This window comes from Diceros bicornis, chromosome 18 (genome assembly GCF_020826845.1).
Source record: "Diceros bicornis minor isolate mBicDic1 chromosome 18, mDicBic1.mat.cur, whole genome shotgun sequence".
NCBI lineage: Eukaryota > Metazoa > Chordata > Mammalia > Perissodactyla > Rhinocerotidae > Diceros > Diceros bicornis.
In genome coordinates, this window is record NC_080757.1 from 62,913,675 (window position 1) to 62,931,844 (window position 18,170).

The 18,170-nt window shown below is 44.4% G+C and overlaps 1 protein-coding gene across 1 annotated transcript in view; it reads right to left on the reverse strand.

Moving 5' to 3' along the window:
* The window catches only part of LOC131417982 (ral guanine nucleotide dissociation stimulator-like), a 95,588-nt gene that overhangs the window by 8,556 nt on the left and 68,862 nt on the right, over positions 1-18,170 (reverse strand). The window lies entirely within an intron of this gene.

Sequence of the window (18,170 nt, forward strand, 5' to 3'; positions counted from 1 at the left end):
TTGCACACTGCCACTGGGGCCGACCCCCAAGAGAAAGTCTGCTCCTCAGTTCAGGCACAGAGGGGCATCCCTGCAAAGAACTGTGGTCAGGGAGGGAAAGAGATGAAACCTCTAGGGCTCGGTAACATATGAGTAGAGGAGCTCACCTTCTCACGCTGCCAGCCATGACCCTGTATGAACATGACAGACCCACCAGGCTTCCGACACCTAACTACCAGCTCCTGCCTAGGAATGACCCACCCCTCATGCCCTGCCTTCCCCCCTCCACACAGACACATGCACACACACACACACACACACACACACACACACACACACACGAAGAGGGGCAAGGAGTGTGGGGCTGATCAGGTGGGATCACAGTTGTGTCCTGGCCTGCACTAGCCTTTCCTGGGCTGCCCCGTTGTTACCTTTCGCTGCCTCCTGCCAGATGCCCAGAGGCATCGGGGATGAGGGCTGAGCCAACATCGGCAATGACAAAAAAGATTCTCTTTCTGGGCTTTTTTGAGCCCAGATCTTCCAAAAATCGGGACACAACAACTAAACATCTTTGTCTGTTGACCGTCGCCAGTCAAGTGAGCTGGATGGGGGTCTGTGGGTGCCTGGTTACCAGAGTTCTAAGATCTGTTGAGGTCTATGACCAAAGAAGTGAGGTCATTTTTCAAGATTCCATTACCTGGGCCACTTCCCTCAATCAGACTTGCCCAGAGCTGCTCCCTGACCCTGGGCTGCTCACTCTCCTCCCCCATGTCATCTCCTGAACTGTACACAAGGAGCCCACACAGCCCTAGCCACAGCTCCCTGGAAACCTCACTAGGGTCCTAGCTTTGAGGAGACAGAGATGAATGCAGACCTCCTTTTTCTTACCAGTTGTGCATCCTGGGAAAGTCACTGTGCCTCTCAGGTCCTCCCCAGTCTCCAAACCTGTACCATGGGGATCAGGCTAGAATCTACTTCCTAGGGACGTCACCCAGTGTATATGAGATAATATCTATTACCCCTGTGGGCTGGTGTCACATGTACCTAAGGCCCAAACTTAGAGATGGAAGAATAATAATGAGGGGTGACACGCAGCACAGAACACCACTCAAAACAGGCCTAGGGGGCTGGCCCGGTGGCGCAAGCGGTTGGGTGCGCGCGCTCCGCTGCGGCGGCCCGGGGTTCGCTGGTTCGGATCCCGGGCGCGCACCGATGCACTGCTTGGTAGGCCATGCTGTGGCGGCGTCCCATGTAAAGTGGAGGAAGATGGGCACCGATGTTAGCCCAGGGCCGTCTTCCTCAGCAAAAAAAAGAGGAGGATTGGCGGATGTTAGCTCAGGGCTGATCTCCTCACAAAAAAACAAAAAAAACAAAAAAAACAAACAAAAAAAAACAGGCCTGGGTTCCAGGGATGTGATTTTGGGACAGTCACATCCAACTTGGCCTCATTTTCAGGTCAGCATCATGAGGGTGTTGAAACTAATGGAAATTCAGATATTGCCATCCTGTGGCATAAAACCATTCAATTGTTTGCTGCTTTATGTAGAATCAGACCCAAGTGCCTCATCTTGGCCTATGAGGTGGACAGCCTCCACAGGGGTACCCAGTAAGCCCCACTCATGTTATACACCTCCCTGTGGAACCACTAAGTGGTTAGTCACTGGCTTCTGAACATAATAACAGCCAAGGTGATGGGATGTCTTGTCTAGATTTTAACTAAAAAAGTCTCTCACTTCCTCTTACTCCGTGTCTCTCTCTCACTCTGTCGAATCCCTGGAACTGAGGAATCAAATACTGGTGTTTTGGGGCTGCCCAATGTGGAGGCCCATCGAGGAGAGAAGCAAGGAAGTGCCCAGCCCAACAGACAGAAGGGAACTCAGGCTCTCAGTCCAAACTGAACCCTGACGGCTGAGAGTGAACTTGGGGGCCAGTCCTCCCCCCGTCGAGCCTCAGTTGAGGCCACAGCCCCAACCTGTTAAACTCATTGAGGCAGAGGCGCCCAGCTAAAACGTGCCTGATTGCTGATCCACACAAATTGTGAGATAGTCAACATTTGTAGTTTTGAAATGCAAGGTTGGGGCAATGAAGTCAGAGAGGGAAAGGTAACTGACGCAGCCCACCAGGCCCTGGCCCTACCTTCCACCCCAGCTCCTGTTCTCTCCTCCCAGGGTCCCTCCAGCCACACTGGCCACCTTTCTAACCTCTTCCGGCCAAACTCACTCTTGCCTGCAAGACTCTGCATCAGTCGCACCTTCTCCCTGACACACTGCTACCAGGCTGGTGCAGGGCTGGCTCCCCCCTGTCATTCTGGTCCCAGCAAATGTCACCCCAGTGAGGCCTTTCAGACTCTCCTACCAGTGACCCCCAGCCCTCCCTCACACCCCCCTGCTGTGTTTCTCTACAGCACTTGCTCTTTTCTTTCTCATGTCTTTGCTTTTGTCCCTTTCCCCTCTAGATTGTGAGCTCCTGGCGGGCAGGGACCACTTGGTCATTTTCATCCTACACTTCGGCCCACCAGGGCACCCGGCACAGGATGAGTGCTCAGTGCACAGCTGCTGAATGAGTACATGGGAAGCTCTTGCACCCCTCCCCCTGCTTATGACCAACTTTGATTGTGGAGATGAACACTAGTAAGAGGAGGTACAAGTTGTTTCTGAGGCAGGGGGACAGCCAGAAAGACCTCTGCTTGACTCTTCGCTGCTCCAGGTGCTCAAGAAAAGTTCAGTGGACACTGTGTAAATTCCAGGTTTACAGCAGAATGACTTGATATATATATTATGTAATGGTTACCAAAATAAGGTTAGTTAACATCCATCATGAAACAGAAATAAAAGCTTTTATCCTGGTGATGAGAAGTTTTAGGATCTACTCTCTTGGCAACTTTCAAATATACCACACAGCAGTGTTAACTTGTACAGTGCTGTATATCAAGTACGTCTCAGTAGACCTGAAAAAACATAAAAACAAAAACTCACTGGCAACCACTGACACAAGAGGCTGCCCGCCCCCTGGTGGCCAGCACTAGCGCTGCAGCCCTTGCCAAAACTCCACCCAACAGAAAGGAACTTTTCTTCAGGTGTCCTCAAGGCAGAGGCTCTCCAGGGTCCCAGGGGTAAAGGACCTGTCGGCTTCGAGGGAGTGGGAGCAATCTCGGGAGCCTACCTTTCCCCCCATCTTGCTGTCCTGCACCAGGTGTCCTCTTCACTCCTGAGGCATCCAACCTCAACCAGGACAATGAATCTCCCCTCCCTCCAGATGAGGGCCCCGATGGTCCAACAAGAACTGGTCTTCTCCCTGGACTCTGGACTTGGTGTCCAGTGCTCTAGCATCTTCTTCCTTATCCCCAGTTCTCATCCACCCAAGCCCCCAAGCCTCCTCAGTTCTAAAGGATCTCCAGGGGGTGGAAAGCATTTTCTCAGCATTGATGACAGTAGGTCATCGACGGAGAACCCAGTCCAACAGACATGTTGCAAGCACATGGAACGCTTGGAGTCACCTGCGGGATGCACTCCACTTTATATAGAAGGACCCTCACTGAGGTCTTCTCTCCCGTTCCCAATCCCTACACTAGGGGAGGATGGGCTCATCACAGTTCTCGGTGCCCACAGAGGTGGACTGCAGGACCCCAGTCCTGTGCTCCCCAGGCTGGGCCAGGGATGGGTCTGGAACAGGTAGAAACCTAGGAACCTTACACATTCCTCTGCCCATCTCTGCGCCCCTGGACACGTATCTAGGAGAACGGATGTTACTGCCCCGTGGGAGAGCTGCCTGCAACCTCTCTCCCTCCTGCCTCTTGTCACTTCCCCAGTGTCGGCTCTTTCTTGACTGCACCTCCGTGGTCCCCACATGAGAAGTCAGTGAGAGTGGGTGTGCCGGTGCACATGCGATGATGAGGGGGAAATGACCCCATATGGAGAGGGGTGGGCAGCAATCCCCTAGGATCTTAATGCCTCTCATTGCCAAAGGAAACCTGAGGGAAGGGGTGGAGCCTTGGCCAAGGAAGCTGGAGCTCTCTATAGTCTTCGGGACCCTGACCACCTCCTGTGGTCTGGGCCAGTACCTGCCTCTTCCTGGGCCAGTTTCCCAACTGTACAGTGAGGGGTAAGATGTGCAACAGCACAAGCATGTGCTCGGCCAGGACAAGTCATCAGGCCCCATAGATACATTAAGTACGCTTTAAGTGTATTGAAGACATTAATATTGCTGTGCAATCATCACCACGATCCATCTTCAGAACACTTCTCATCTTGCAAAACTGAAACTCTATACCCATTCATGAATAACCCCCCATTCCTCCCCCTCCCAGCCCCTGGCAAACACCATTCTACTTTCTGTCTCTCTGAATCTAGCGATTTCAGGAACCTCATAGAAGGGAAATCACACAAGGTTGTATTTTTGTGAATGGCTTATTTCATTTAGAGTAATATCATGAAGGTTCATCCACTGTGTGCTGTATCTTAGAATTTCCTTCCTTTTTTAAGTATGAATAATATGCCATTGTATGTATATTCCACATTTTGCTTATCCATACAACCCTGGACAGAAACCATAACTGGTCCCAAAAGCAAGCCCAAAATAAAATGGGGCCCCAGCCCGATTTTTATCAACTGTCCCCTGGAGACTCCTTTCTTAAGCCACGTCTCATATGATGTTTACTAAGGATCTAATCTTGGGCCGTGAGTTGTTTTTCAGAAACTCCGTTTTTGCTCCTTGAGCAAGTTTCAACTGGTTTGAGCCAATGAGACCACAAGATGGCTGGCAAGACTCAAACCACGAGTGCACAAGTGACTGGAGAATGACCTGGGGGACCAAGAACTCCCCTGTTGATGATGTTAAGGACACCGCCTTTTGAACGGGGGATGTGTGACAGAACATGAAAATCTTCTGCGCTTGCAGAAAATGCCTAGGACTGCCCCCAACCTTCCTGCACCTGCTGCTTTGCCCTTAAAAGCCCTTTTCAACAGCCCATCGGGGAGAAAGATTTAACCTTTGTTTCCTGTCTCCTTGCTGGCCAACCACGTAAAAAAGCTTTTTCCCTTCTACAAGAGTGGGTATCCCATGTTTGGCTTAAGGGGTGCATTGGGCAGCAAGCCCTTCCTCGGTTACAATACTTGGGTGGCTTCCATGTTTTAGCTGTTGTGAATAATGATGCTATGAACATGGGTGCTGAAATATGTCTTTGAGAACATGCTTTCAACTGTTTTGGGCGGGGGTATATGCCCACAAGTGGAATTGCTGGATCCTATATAATTATATTTTTAATTTTTTTTTAGGAATTGTTGTACTGATTTTTACAGCAACTATATATTTTATATTCCTACCACAGTGCACAAGGGTTCCAACTTCTCCACATCTTGGCCAACACTGGTTCTACTCTTTTTCTTCTTTTTTTGATAGATGTCATCCTAATGAATGTGAGGTGGTCTCTCACTGTGTTTCTGCTTTGCATTTCCCTAATGATTACTGATGTTGGGCATCTTTTCATATGCTTATCGGTCACTTGCAGATCTTCTTTGAGGAAATGTCTATTCAAGTACTTTGTTCATTTCTGATTTGGGTTGTTTGTTTTTTATTGTTGAGTTTAGGAGTTCCCTATTTATTCTGGATGGTAAGCCCTTGTCAGATACATGGTTTGCAAATATGGTCTCCCATCCTGTGGCTTGTGCTTTTACTCTGTTGATAATGTCTTTTGAGGCACAAAACATTTTAATATTCATGAAGTCCAGCATGTGTATCTTCTTATTTTATTGCCTGCTCCTTGGGTGTCATATCCATGAAATCATTGCCAAATCCTATTTTGTCAAGTTTTGTCTTATGTTTTCTTCTAAGGCTATTATAGTCTTACATTTAGGTCTTTGATCCACTGGGAATTAAGCCTTGTATATGGTGTTAGATAAGGGTCCAAGTTGATTCTTTTGCATGTAGATATCCACTTTTTCCAGCACAAGTTGTTGAAAAGACTGTCTTTTCCCCATTGAATAATCTTCGCACCCTTGTCAAACATCATTTAGTCATATGGGTGAGGGTTAATTTCTGGGCTCTCAATTCTGTTTCCATTGGTCAACATGTCTGTCTTTATGCCATGACAATGTTGTTTCGATATTGTAGATTTGTAGTAAGTTTTCAATCAGGAAAGAATGAGTCCTCCAACTTAGTACCTCCTTTCAAGATTGTTTTGGGTATCTGGACTTACTTGAGATTCCATAAGAATTTTTGGATGGGTTTTTTTCTATTTCAGCACAAAATGTCCTTGAGATTTTGATAAGGACTGCACTGCACTTGTTGATCTCTCTGGATAATGTTGACACCATCACAATAAGGAGTCTTCCAATCCATGGTGATGGGATGTCTTTCAGTTCTGGTAGCGCCGGGCGGTTGTTCAGGTTGACGAGTGCTCGAGGTAGTCATGCAGAAACCCACAATTCCTCCTCACTGTGCCTTCACCATTTCCTTAGAACCCATCGACAGTCAACAGAAGGCAAAATGCATGTAAAATGCACGTGGGAAGTTTTCAAGGACTGGGTGTGCATGGAGCACACATTTCTTCCACTCCTCTCCATTAGCAAGAACCACGGACTGAACTAGCAGACCCTAACACAAGGGGCCAACAGACTCAACCAGCAGACCCCAACAAATGGGGACTGTGGACTAACCAAGGGCTAAGACTGATGCTCTCTTAGAGCATCTTGTCAGTCTAGACTGACCCATTGACCCTGGACTGGAAAGCCAGTTAGATCGGGAGATCAACACAAAGACAGTGGATCTCAGATCCGAGAAGAACTTACCCACGGCCCTCGGAAACAGCGAAAAAGATGGAGAACTCAAAGGTTTTGCGGGTACCAATGCCTGTGTTTCCCATCTCCGAAGCCATCAGATGAGTCCTTTGAATCCCACTGCTGCCACCAAACTGTTACAAAACAAAATTTAACTGAGTAAATTTTAAACATCTTATTGGCTTTATTCAACAATTCATGAATCAGGCAGCATCCAGTCTAGCAGAGAGAAAGGAGCGCCAAGGAGGTGGACAACATGAAAGACTTTTATAGGCAGAAGGGAGCAGGAACAAGGAAGTTACACTAGACACAACAGCGGGTTGGTTACTGCAAGGTTACCTTCCTTTAGGGGATGGCAGGGCTCCATCAGGAAGATGACCTACCTGCTGCTCATCAGGCGATTCCCCACTGACTGGTTTAAGATTCCATTCCTGGGAGGGCCAAAAGTCTAATTAAGTCTCAGCTTGTTGACATGGGGCTTAGCCTAAGCGGCTCCATTTGGGCCTGGTGTCTTGTTTTAAACACATGACTTCTGCTGGTCCCTGCTTTCCCCAGTTACCCCCCGGCTGTCCCCTCACTGACCATTGTTGGTCACACACCCACTGCACCTGCCTCCAGTCCTTCCCCCTCAACACCGTAATCTCACACACAGCTCCTCCCGACAGTATCATGACGTCTGCCACCACACGTCCCCTATACCTTCCACACTGCCAGCCAGATGCTTCACAAACACCACCACCATTTATGTCCAATGGGCTGAGTGGGCTGCCCGTGCACTGGGAATCAGGAGTCGCAAGGTCTGTCACTTTGCCTCCAATCACCTATTGTACCCCAGCTGAAGTGCTTACCCTGCGGAGAGACTCAGTTGTAGCCAACTCCATCGAACAACATCATCTTTGCCCCAGGCTTTCTTCAAAATGCTCCACCCACTTTCTGCCCCAACTGCTCCTTGAGGGGTCATTTTGGGGTAGCCTTCGAGGCCACCTTGGTGATTTTGTGCCCAGGCACAAACATCCCTCGGCCCACAAACACTTTAACTATAACGCCTGAAATCATATAGCACAGGTAACCAGTCAATGGATGCAAATTACTGGTTTTACCTCCAAGACCGCTAATGAATATTTTACACCAGGAGCATCCACTTTTGGGTTTCACTGTGGGCTGATACGACAAGGCTCTCACCCAGTGAGCTTCTCTTCCCCAGCCCTCTGAGCGGCTTTCTCCAGGCTGTATTCTGCAATGCATCACTGTCTGTCTCTCAGCCTGCTTCCCTCAGGTCGCAGGAAACTTCCCCTGAGTTTCCTGCCCTGACTGGCTACCACCAACCCATATAGACACTGTCAGTGCTATAGCACTGGGTGTTCAGTTCTACTAGGACTGACTGACTGGACTGGGCACAGGTGCGGTGGCCCTACCCACACAAAATCAGGAAACTGAGGCAACCAAGAAGTATCGACAACCTTAACCCAACATGGACAACAACTCCGTAAGACCTTATCCTAGCCCTTGTACAACAGTCTCATGAGTCTCTTGCCTAAATGGTTTTAGAAAACGGCCTGGCCCTAGAGTGTCTATACCAGCTAAGGAAGGAGGGGTTTATGCCTTTCCTGGAACCACTTGCTGAATGTACATCAACACACAAGTCCAAACCTACCACCACCAGATGGCCCAAGAGGTTAAAATATTGCATAATATTACCCAAATCTTGAACAGATACCCAAGGCCCCTGAGATCACTGACCTACTTTCATGGCTGGTCTCTCCAAGTTGGGGACAATGGAAACGGACTGGATTTTAGACTGTTGCTTGTACAATCATAGGACTTGTTTCTATAGCCCTCATGGGATGTTTACTCTCTTGGCTACAAGATGCCCTACCCCTAATAACTCCATTAATTACCCTTATTAAATATCCCAACCAACTTAAAATTAACTAAATTAAAATTAATCAATACCCTGATTAATTTAAAAACTTTAAAATTTTTATCGAGGAAAATCTGCTTAACACAGAATACACCGTTGAGAGCATTTTAAAGTATACAGTTCAGTGGCTTTCAGTACAATGATTATGTCATGTGGCTATCCCCACTATCTAAATCCAGAACATTTTCAACACCCCCAAACAAACCCATACTCATTCGCACTATTTTCTCCTAACCCAAGCCCATGGAAACAACTCATCTGTTTTCTCCCCCTATGGATTTGCCTATTCTGGACAGTGCATTCAAATGGCATCATGCTATCTGTGGCCTTTGTGGATGGCTTCAGTGAGCACACGTTTCAAGGTTCATCCATGGCTGAGCATGTAGCAGTACCTTATTCCTTTCTATGGCTCTATAATATCCTATATTATGAATAGGCCACATTTGGTTTATGCAGTCATAACTGGATAGAAACTTGGGTTTGTTTCACCTTTGGACCATTGTGAATAATGTTGCTTTGAATGTCCATGGACAAGTTTTTCTTTGAACATATGTTTCCAATGCTCTTTTGGACATACCTACCATGTGACTCTCCAGGTTAATGGTAATTCTAGGTTTAAGATTTTTAAAAATGCCAAGCTGTTTTCTGCAGTGGCTGCATCATTTTACTTTCCCACCAGTAATGTTATGTGGGTTTCCCTTTCTCCACATCTTTATCAACACTTGTTATTTTCCACTATGTTGAGTATAGCCTTCATTTTGAGTGTGAAATAGTATCACACTATGCTTTGAATTTGCATTTTCCTAATAATTTATGATACTGAGCATCTACCTAGTGCTTATTGGCCATCTGTGTATCTCCTGGAGACATGTCTATTCCAGTTGGTTACCCATTTTCATTGGCTTCTTTGTTTCTTATAATTGAGTTCTAAGAGATCTTTATATAATCTCAATATTAGAGCCTTCTCAGTTACATAACTTGCAAATAGAGGACACATCAGTACCCCACTTTTAACAATGGGTAGAATATCCAGACAGAAAATCAGGAAACAGCAGACATGAAAACATTAATGGACCTATCAGACATACACAGAACATTTTACTGAACAGCAACAAAATGCACTCTCTTCTCAAGGGCACACGGACTATTTTCCAGAACAGATCAAGTGTTAGGTCACAAAACAAGTCTTAACAAAATTAAGAAGACTGAAACCATACCGAGTAACTTTTCCAAATACAATGGCATGAAACTAGAAGTCAATAACAGAAGGAAAACTGGAATATTCATAATACATGGAAATTCAACAACAAACTCTTAAACAGCCACTAGATCAAAGAAGAAATCAAAAGGGACATTAGAAAATAGCTCCAGACATACAAAAAGAAAAAATAAAAACACCAAAACTTACAGGATGCAGCAAAAGTAGTACTAAGAGCCAAGTTTGTAGTGATAATCTTGTACATTATAAGAGAAGAAAGATGTCAAAGAAACAACCTGGCTTACAACGCACAGCATTAGACAAAGAAAAAATGAAACCCAAAGTTAGCAGAAGGATGGAAGTCACCAAGAAGAGAGGGAAAAAATGAAAGAGAGTATGAAAGATCAATAAAAGTAAGAGTTGATTTTTTGAAAAAAAATAAAATTGACAAACCCTTAGATAGAATATCGAGGAAAAAGAAGAGAGATGACTCAAATAAAGTAAATCAGAAATGAAAGAGGAGGCATTACAACTGATGCTTCAGAAAGAAAAAGATCAGAAGAGACTATTCTGAACTACTGTACACTCACAAATTGGGTAACCTAGACAAAATAGATAAATTCCTAGAAACAACCTATGAAGGCTGAATCATGGAGAAACAGAAATCTTGAACAGACCAGTAACAAACAAGCAGACTGAATCAGTAATCAAACACCTCCCAACGAGAGGAGTGTAAAGTGAATGCCCGACTTCACCACAGACCCCTGAGCCAGCCTGCCCCAGCCCCAGGCTGACTCCCGTGGACCTAGCTGGCTCCCTGTAGGCTTCTGCAAATCCAGGCCCCTGGCTCACCCTGGAGCATGCCAGCTCTGGGGGCCTCAAGCAGCATCCCTGACACCAGGCTCCCACCAGGCTCCTGGGAACCCAGGCCCCCATCTCAGCCTAGGGGCTGCCATCTTCAGCAGCCCAAGGTGGTTCCTGTGACCTCAAGTGGTGTCCTTGGCACCAGGCTCCTGGTGGGCTCTGGTGAATCCAGACCCTGGCTCACCCAAGTTCCTGCCTACTCCAGGCAGCCACAGGCAGCACCCACAGCCAGAGGCAGCTTCCGCAACAGGGCACGCAGTGGGCTCCCACAAACCCAGGACCCCAGGTCACTGCAGCACTTACCGGCTCCAGCAACCCCAGGTAGATTCCATGGCATCAGGCTCCCTCGGGGCTACTGGGAACTCAGGCCCATGGCTCACCACACCACCTGCCAGTTCCAGCAGCTGTAGACAGCTCTCATGGAACCAGGCTCCTGGCAGGCTCCCACAAAACCAGGCCCCCCGCTCACCCAGGTGCTTGCTGATTCAGGCAGCCCTAGGCAGCTCCCATGGCACCAGGCACCAGCAGGCTCCCATGAACCCAGGCTTCCATCTTGACCCAGCACCTGCTGGCTCCTGCAGCCTCAGGCAGCTCCTGTGGCCCCAGGCCCCCAGCAGGCTCCCAGGAATCCAGACTTCTGGCCTACCCCAGCACAAGATGTCTCTCATGGCGCCAGGCTCCTGGCAGGCTCCCGTGAACCAAGGCTCTCAGCTCATCCCAGCACTGGCCAACTCCCATGGCCCTGGATGACTCCTGTGGCTGCAGGCTCTCAATCAGGACCTGCCAAACCAGGCGCCAGTGGAGCTACTCATGAACTCAGGGTCCCAGCTGTGCCCAGGGCCAGACACAATACCGTGGACCCAAGCTCTCCACTCACCCCAGTACCAGGCTGCCCAAGGACTCCAGCAGCAAGCCTGCCCCGGGACACCACCAGATGGCCTACCCAGGACCCCTAGATGGGCTGACTGTGAAGGCTTTGGTTTGCTAAAGCCAGTCTGTAAAGAGTGGAAGAGGTGCCTACTTCTTCAAATTTGCAGACACCAATGGAGGCCACAAGGATCATGAATACTCAAAGACCCATGACACCACCAAAGAAAAAGAATAAAACTCCAATGACTGACCAAGAAATGGAGATATAGGAACTATGTGACAAAGACTTCAGAACAACCCTCTTTGAGAAATTCATAAAACTATAAGGAAACACAGATAGACTACTAAATGAAATAAGGAAACAGTGCATGAGCAAGTGAGAAGTTCAACATAGAAACAGAAATCTTTAAGGAAAAACAAACAGAAATTCTAGAGTTGAAGAACACAATGACTGAACTGAAAAATTCAATAGCAAGCTTCGAAATCAGATTCAACCATATACAAGAAATAATTAGTGAACTAGAAGATGTGTCATTTGAAATCATCCAGTCAAAGAAGCAAAAAGTAAAAAAGGAATTGATGGGAACGGGGAAAGGCAGTGTGAATTACGGGATACCGTGAAAAGAAACAGATAAACATTATTAAAGTACCAGAGGAGAAGACAGGGAGAAAGGAAAAGAAAGTTTACTTAAAAAAATAGCAGCTGGGCCGGCCCCAGGGCTTAGCGGTTAAATGCGTGTGCTCTGCTACCGGCGGCCCAGGTTCGGATCCCGGGTGCGCATCGACACACCGTTTGTCCAGCCATGCTGAGGCCGCGTCCCATATACAGCAACTAGAAGGATGTGCAACTATGACATGCAACTATCTACTGGGGCATTGGGGAAAAAAAGGAGGAGGATTGGCAATAGATGTTAGCTCAGAGCCAGTCTTCCTCAGCAAAAAAAGAGTAGGATTAGCCCGGATGTTAGCTAACGGCTGATCTTCCTCACAAAAAAAAAAAAAAAAAAAAGATCTAAAAAAAAAAAAAAAATAGCAGCTGACATCTTCCCAAATCTGGGGAGAGATTTAGACATCCAAGGTCCTGAAGTCGATCTGTCACCCTAAAATTTCAAACTAAAACTTTCTTCTCCAAGACACATTATAACAAAACTATCTAAACTCAAAAAAAGGGTCAAACAACATGATCAAGTTCAACATGATGCAAATCAATGAATGTGACACACCGCATTAATAGAATGAAAGATAAAAATCATAAAATAATCTCAGTCGATGCATAAAAAGCAGTTTGACAAAATTCAACACCCCTTCATGATAAAAACTCTCAATCAAGGGTTACAGAAGGAACATAATAAAAGGTTTACATGACAAACCCACAGCTAACATCATATTGAACAGTGAAAGGTTGAAAGCTTTCTTGCTAAGACAAAGAACAAGACAAGGGTGCCCAGTCTCAATACCACTCTTCAACATACTCCTACAAGTCTTAACCAGAGACATTTGGCCAGAGAAAGAAATATAATGCATCCAAATTGGAAAGGGAGAAACAAAGTGGTCTCTGTTTGCAGATGATATGATTTTATATAGAGAAATACCTAAGGACTCTCCCCCAAACTGTTAGGACTAATAAACAAATTCACTCAAGCTGCAGGAGACAAAATCAACATATAGAAATCTGTTGCCTTTCTGTACACTAACAATGAACTATTTAAAAAAGATATAAAGAAAAAATCCTATTTACAATAGCATCAAAAACAGTAAAATACTCATAAATAAATTTAACCAAGAAGGTGAAAGGTCTACACACTGATAACTATAAGATATTGATGAAAGAAACCAAAGACACAAAGAAATGAAGAGATATCTTATGTTCGTGGATCAGAAGAATTAATACTGTTAAAATGTCCATGCTACCCAATGCCATCTCAAGATTCAATGCAATTCCTATTAAAATTCCCATGGCATTTTTCACAGAAATAGGACAAACAATGCTAACATTCATAGGATCCACAAAAGACCTCAAATAACCAATGCAACGCTGAGAAAGAAAAAGCTGAAGGCATCACAATTCCATTTCAAAGTTTATTACAAATCTATAGTAATAAAAACGGTATGATACAGGTATAAAAACAGACACATAGACCAATAGAACAGAATCAAGGGCCCAGAAATAAAACCACACACATACAGTTTGCTAACAATTGACGAGTCAGCTAAGAAGACTCCATGGGGAATGGATAGTTTCTACAATAAATGGTGTTGGGAAAACTGGATAACCACATGCAGACAAATGAAATTGGATCCCTATTTTACACCACTCTAAAAATGATACCAAATTGAATAAAAGACTTAAATGTAAGACAGCAAATATGAAACAACTAGAAGAAAATATAGAGAAAAAACCCCATGAAACCGGTCTTGACAATGATTTTTTTGGATGTAACATCAAAAGTGCAAGCAACAAATGCAAAACTTAACAAGTGGGATGACATCAATCTAAAAAGCTTCTGCACAGCAAAAGAAACAATCGGCAAACTAAAGGGGTTAATATCCACAATATATAAGAAACTCTTACAACTCATAAGCAAAGAGACCAACGAAACAATATGAAAATGGTCAAAGACCTGAATAGATACTTTCCAAAGAAGACATAAAACTGGTCAACAGGTACATGAGAAGATGCTCGTAATCACTCATCATCAGGGAAATGAAATCAAAACTACAATGAGATATCACCTCACACCTGCTAGAATGGTTATTCTCAAAGAGACAACACAAAACAAGTGTTGGCGAGGCTGTGTAGAAAAGAGAACCCTGTGCACTTTTGGTATGAATGTAAATTGTTACAGTCACTATGGAAAAAATATGGAATTTTCTCAAAAAAATAAAAACAGAAATACTACATAAATGAGCAATTCCACTTCTGGTAGTATATCCAAAGGAACTGAAATCACTATTCTGAAGAGATATCTGCACCCCCATGTTCATTTCAGCATTATTCACAAACTGAGGACATAGAAACAATCCATGTGTCCATCAATGGATAAACAGATAAAGAAAATGTGAGATATATCTATATATACACGAAATATATAATGGAACATTATTTAGCCATGCGAGAGAATGAAATCCTGCATTTTGCGACAACACAGATGGACCTTGAGGCATTATGCTAAGCAATATAAGTCAGACAGAGAGAGATAAATACTATATGTTCTCACACATATGTGAAATCTAAAAAAGCCCAACTCAAAGGAATAGAGACTCGGGGCCGCCCGGTGGCGCAGCGGTTAACTGCACGCGCTCTGCTGCGGCAGCCTGGGGTTTGCAGGTTCGGATCCCAGGCATGCACCGACGCACCGCTTGTTAAGGCATGCTGTGGCGGCATCCCATATAAAGTAGAGGAAGATGGGCACGGGTGTTAGCCCAGGGCCAGTCTTCCTCAAGAAAAAAGGGGAGGATTGGCATCGGATGTTAGCTCAGGGCTAGTCCTCCTCCCAAAAAAAAAAACAAAAAAAAGGAATAGAGACTAGAATGGTGTTTGCCAGGGCCTCGCGGGTGGGGAAAATGGGGAGATGTGAGTCAAAGTGCGCAAATTTCTAACTGTGAAATGAATAGGTTCTGGGGATCTAATGTATAGCATGATGACCATAATTAACAAGACTATATTATATACTCAAGAGTTGTTAAGAGAGTAGATCTTAAAAGTAACGACTAGACGGGGGCCAGCCCCGTCGCCTGGCGGGTAAGTGCATGTGCTCCGCTACTGGCAGCCCGGGTTCTGATCCCAGGCGCACACCGACGCACCACTAGTCTGGCCATGCTGAGGCGGCGTCCCACATACAGCAACTAGAGGGACGTGCAACTATGATGTACAACTATCTACTGGGGCTTTGGGGAGAAAAGGGGAAAAAAAAACCAAAAAAAAAAAAAGTGATGACTAGAAGAAAGAAGTTAATTATGGGAGGGAATGGAGGTGCTAACTCACCATACTGTGGTAATCCTTTCACAAATCATCATCTTGAACATGAAAAAACTTACATATGTTATATGTCACTAATATTTCAAGAAATCTAAAAAAAAAATCTCTCAACAAAGTACAACCCAGGACCAGATGACTGCACTGGTGAATTCTACCAAACATATAAAGAAGTATTAAAAACAAGCCTTCTTACGCTCTGTCAAATGTTGAAAAAGAGGGAACACTTCCAAACTCATTTTACGATGCCAGCATTACCCTGATACCAACACTAGACAAGGACACTAAAAGAAAATAAAATTACAGACCATTACACCCGATGAATATAGATGCAAAAATCCTCAACAAAGTACTAGCAAACTGAATGGAACAGCGTATTAAAAGAATTATACACTACGACCAAGTGAAATTTATTCCTGGTATACAACGGGAGTTCAACATACAAAAATTGATCAGTGTAATATGCCACATCAATAAAATGAAGGGGAAAAAAACATGACCATCTCAATGGATGCAGAAAAACCATTTGACATAATTCAACACCCTTTCATGATAAAACACTCAACAAACTAGAATAGGAGGAAAGTGCCTCACCATAATAAAAGCCTTATATGAAAAACACACAGCAAACATAATACTCAATGACGGAAGGCTGAAAGCTTTTCCTCTAAGATCAGGAACAAGGCAAGGATGCCCACTTTCACCATTTCTATTCAACACAGTACTGAAAGTTCAAGCCAGAACCATGAGGCAATAAAAATAAATAAATAAAAGGCTTCCAAATTGGAAAGAAAAAAGTAAAATGGTCTCTGTTGGAAGACGATATCATCTCATATGTAGAAAACACGAAAGACTCCACAAAAAAGCCGTTTGACCTAACATGAATTCAGGAAAGTAGCAGGATACAAAGTCAACACAAAAATCCGTTGCATTTCTATACACGAACCATGAGCTCTCTGAAAAGGAAATTACAAAAACAATTCATTTATAATAGTATCAGAAAGAATAACATGCTTAGGAATTAACTTAACCAAGGAGGTGAAAGGCTTGCACCATAGAAACTACAAAACATTTCAGAAAGAAATTAAAGAAGACATACATAAATGGACACATATCCCATGTTCATGGATTGGAAGGCTTACTATTGGTAAAGTGTCAATATTACCCAAAGCAATCTACAGATTCAATGTAATCCCTATCCAAATCCTAATGATGTTTTTTGCAGAAATAGAAAAACCCATCCTAAAATTCACATGGAATCTCAAGGGACTCATAATAGCCAAAACAATCCTGAAAAAGAACAAAACTGGAGGACTCACACTTCCTGATTTCAAAACTTACTACAAAGCTACAGTAATCAACAGTATGGTATTGGCATAAAGACAGACATAGAGACCAATGGCATAGAATAGGGAGCCGAGAAACAAAGCCTCACATATACGGTCAAGTGATTTTTCACAAGGGTGTCAAGACCACGCAACAGAGAAAGGTTTCTTTTCAACAAATGGTGCTGGGAAAACTGGATATCCGCATGCAAAAGCTTGAAGCTGGACCCCATCCAACACCATATACAAAAATTAACTGAAAATGGATGAAGGACATAAATGTAAGACCTCAAACACGAAAACTCTTAGAAGAAGACATAGGACAAAATCTTCACGACACCGGACTTGGCAATGATTTCTTGCATATGACACCAAAGGCACAGGTAACGAAAGAAAAACAATGGACAAATTGGACTCCATGAAAATTTTATAAGTTGGTACATCAAGAGGCACTGTCCACAGAGTAAAAAGGCAACCCAAGAGAGGGAGAAAATATTTGCAAATCATGTTTCTGACAAGAGACTGATATCCAGAATATACAGAGAAGTCCTAAAACTAAACAACTGAAAAACAAGCCAATTCAAATATGGGCAAAGGACTTGAAGAGACATTTCTCCAAAGAAGACTTACAAATGGCATATAAGCACATGAAAAGATGCTCAACACCACTAATTATTAGGGAAATGAAAATCAAAACCACAATGAGACACCACCTCACACCCACTAAGATGAGTGCTATGGAAAAGACAGAAAACAACAAGTGTTGGCCAGGGTGCGGCAAAATTGGAACCCTGGTACACTGTTGACAGGAACGTAAAATGGTGCAGCCGCTATGGAAAACAATATGGATGTTCCTCAAAAAATTGAACATAGAATTATCACGTGTTCCAGCAATTCCACTTCTGGAGATACATCCAAAAGATCTGAAAGCACAGCCTTGAAGAGATATTTGTACATCCATGTTCATAGCAGTATTGTTCACAATAGAAAACGTGGAAGCAACCCAAGTGTCCACTGACGCATGAATGGATACACAAAATGTAGTATATCCACACAATGGAATATTATTCAGCCTTAAAAAGGAAGCAAATTCTGCAATATCTCACACATGGATTAACCTTGGGGACATTATGCTAACAGAAATAAGCCAGTCACAAAAAGACAAATACTGTATGATTCCACTTACACGAGGAACTGAGAGTAGTCAAAATCATAAGAGATGCAAAGTGGAATGGTGGCTGCCAAGGGCTGGGGGGAGGGGAGA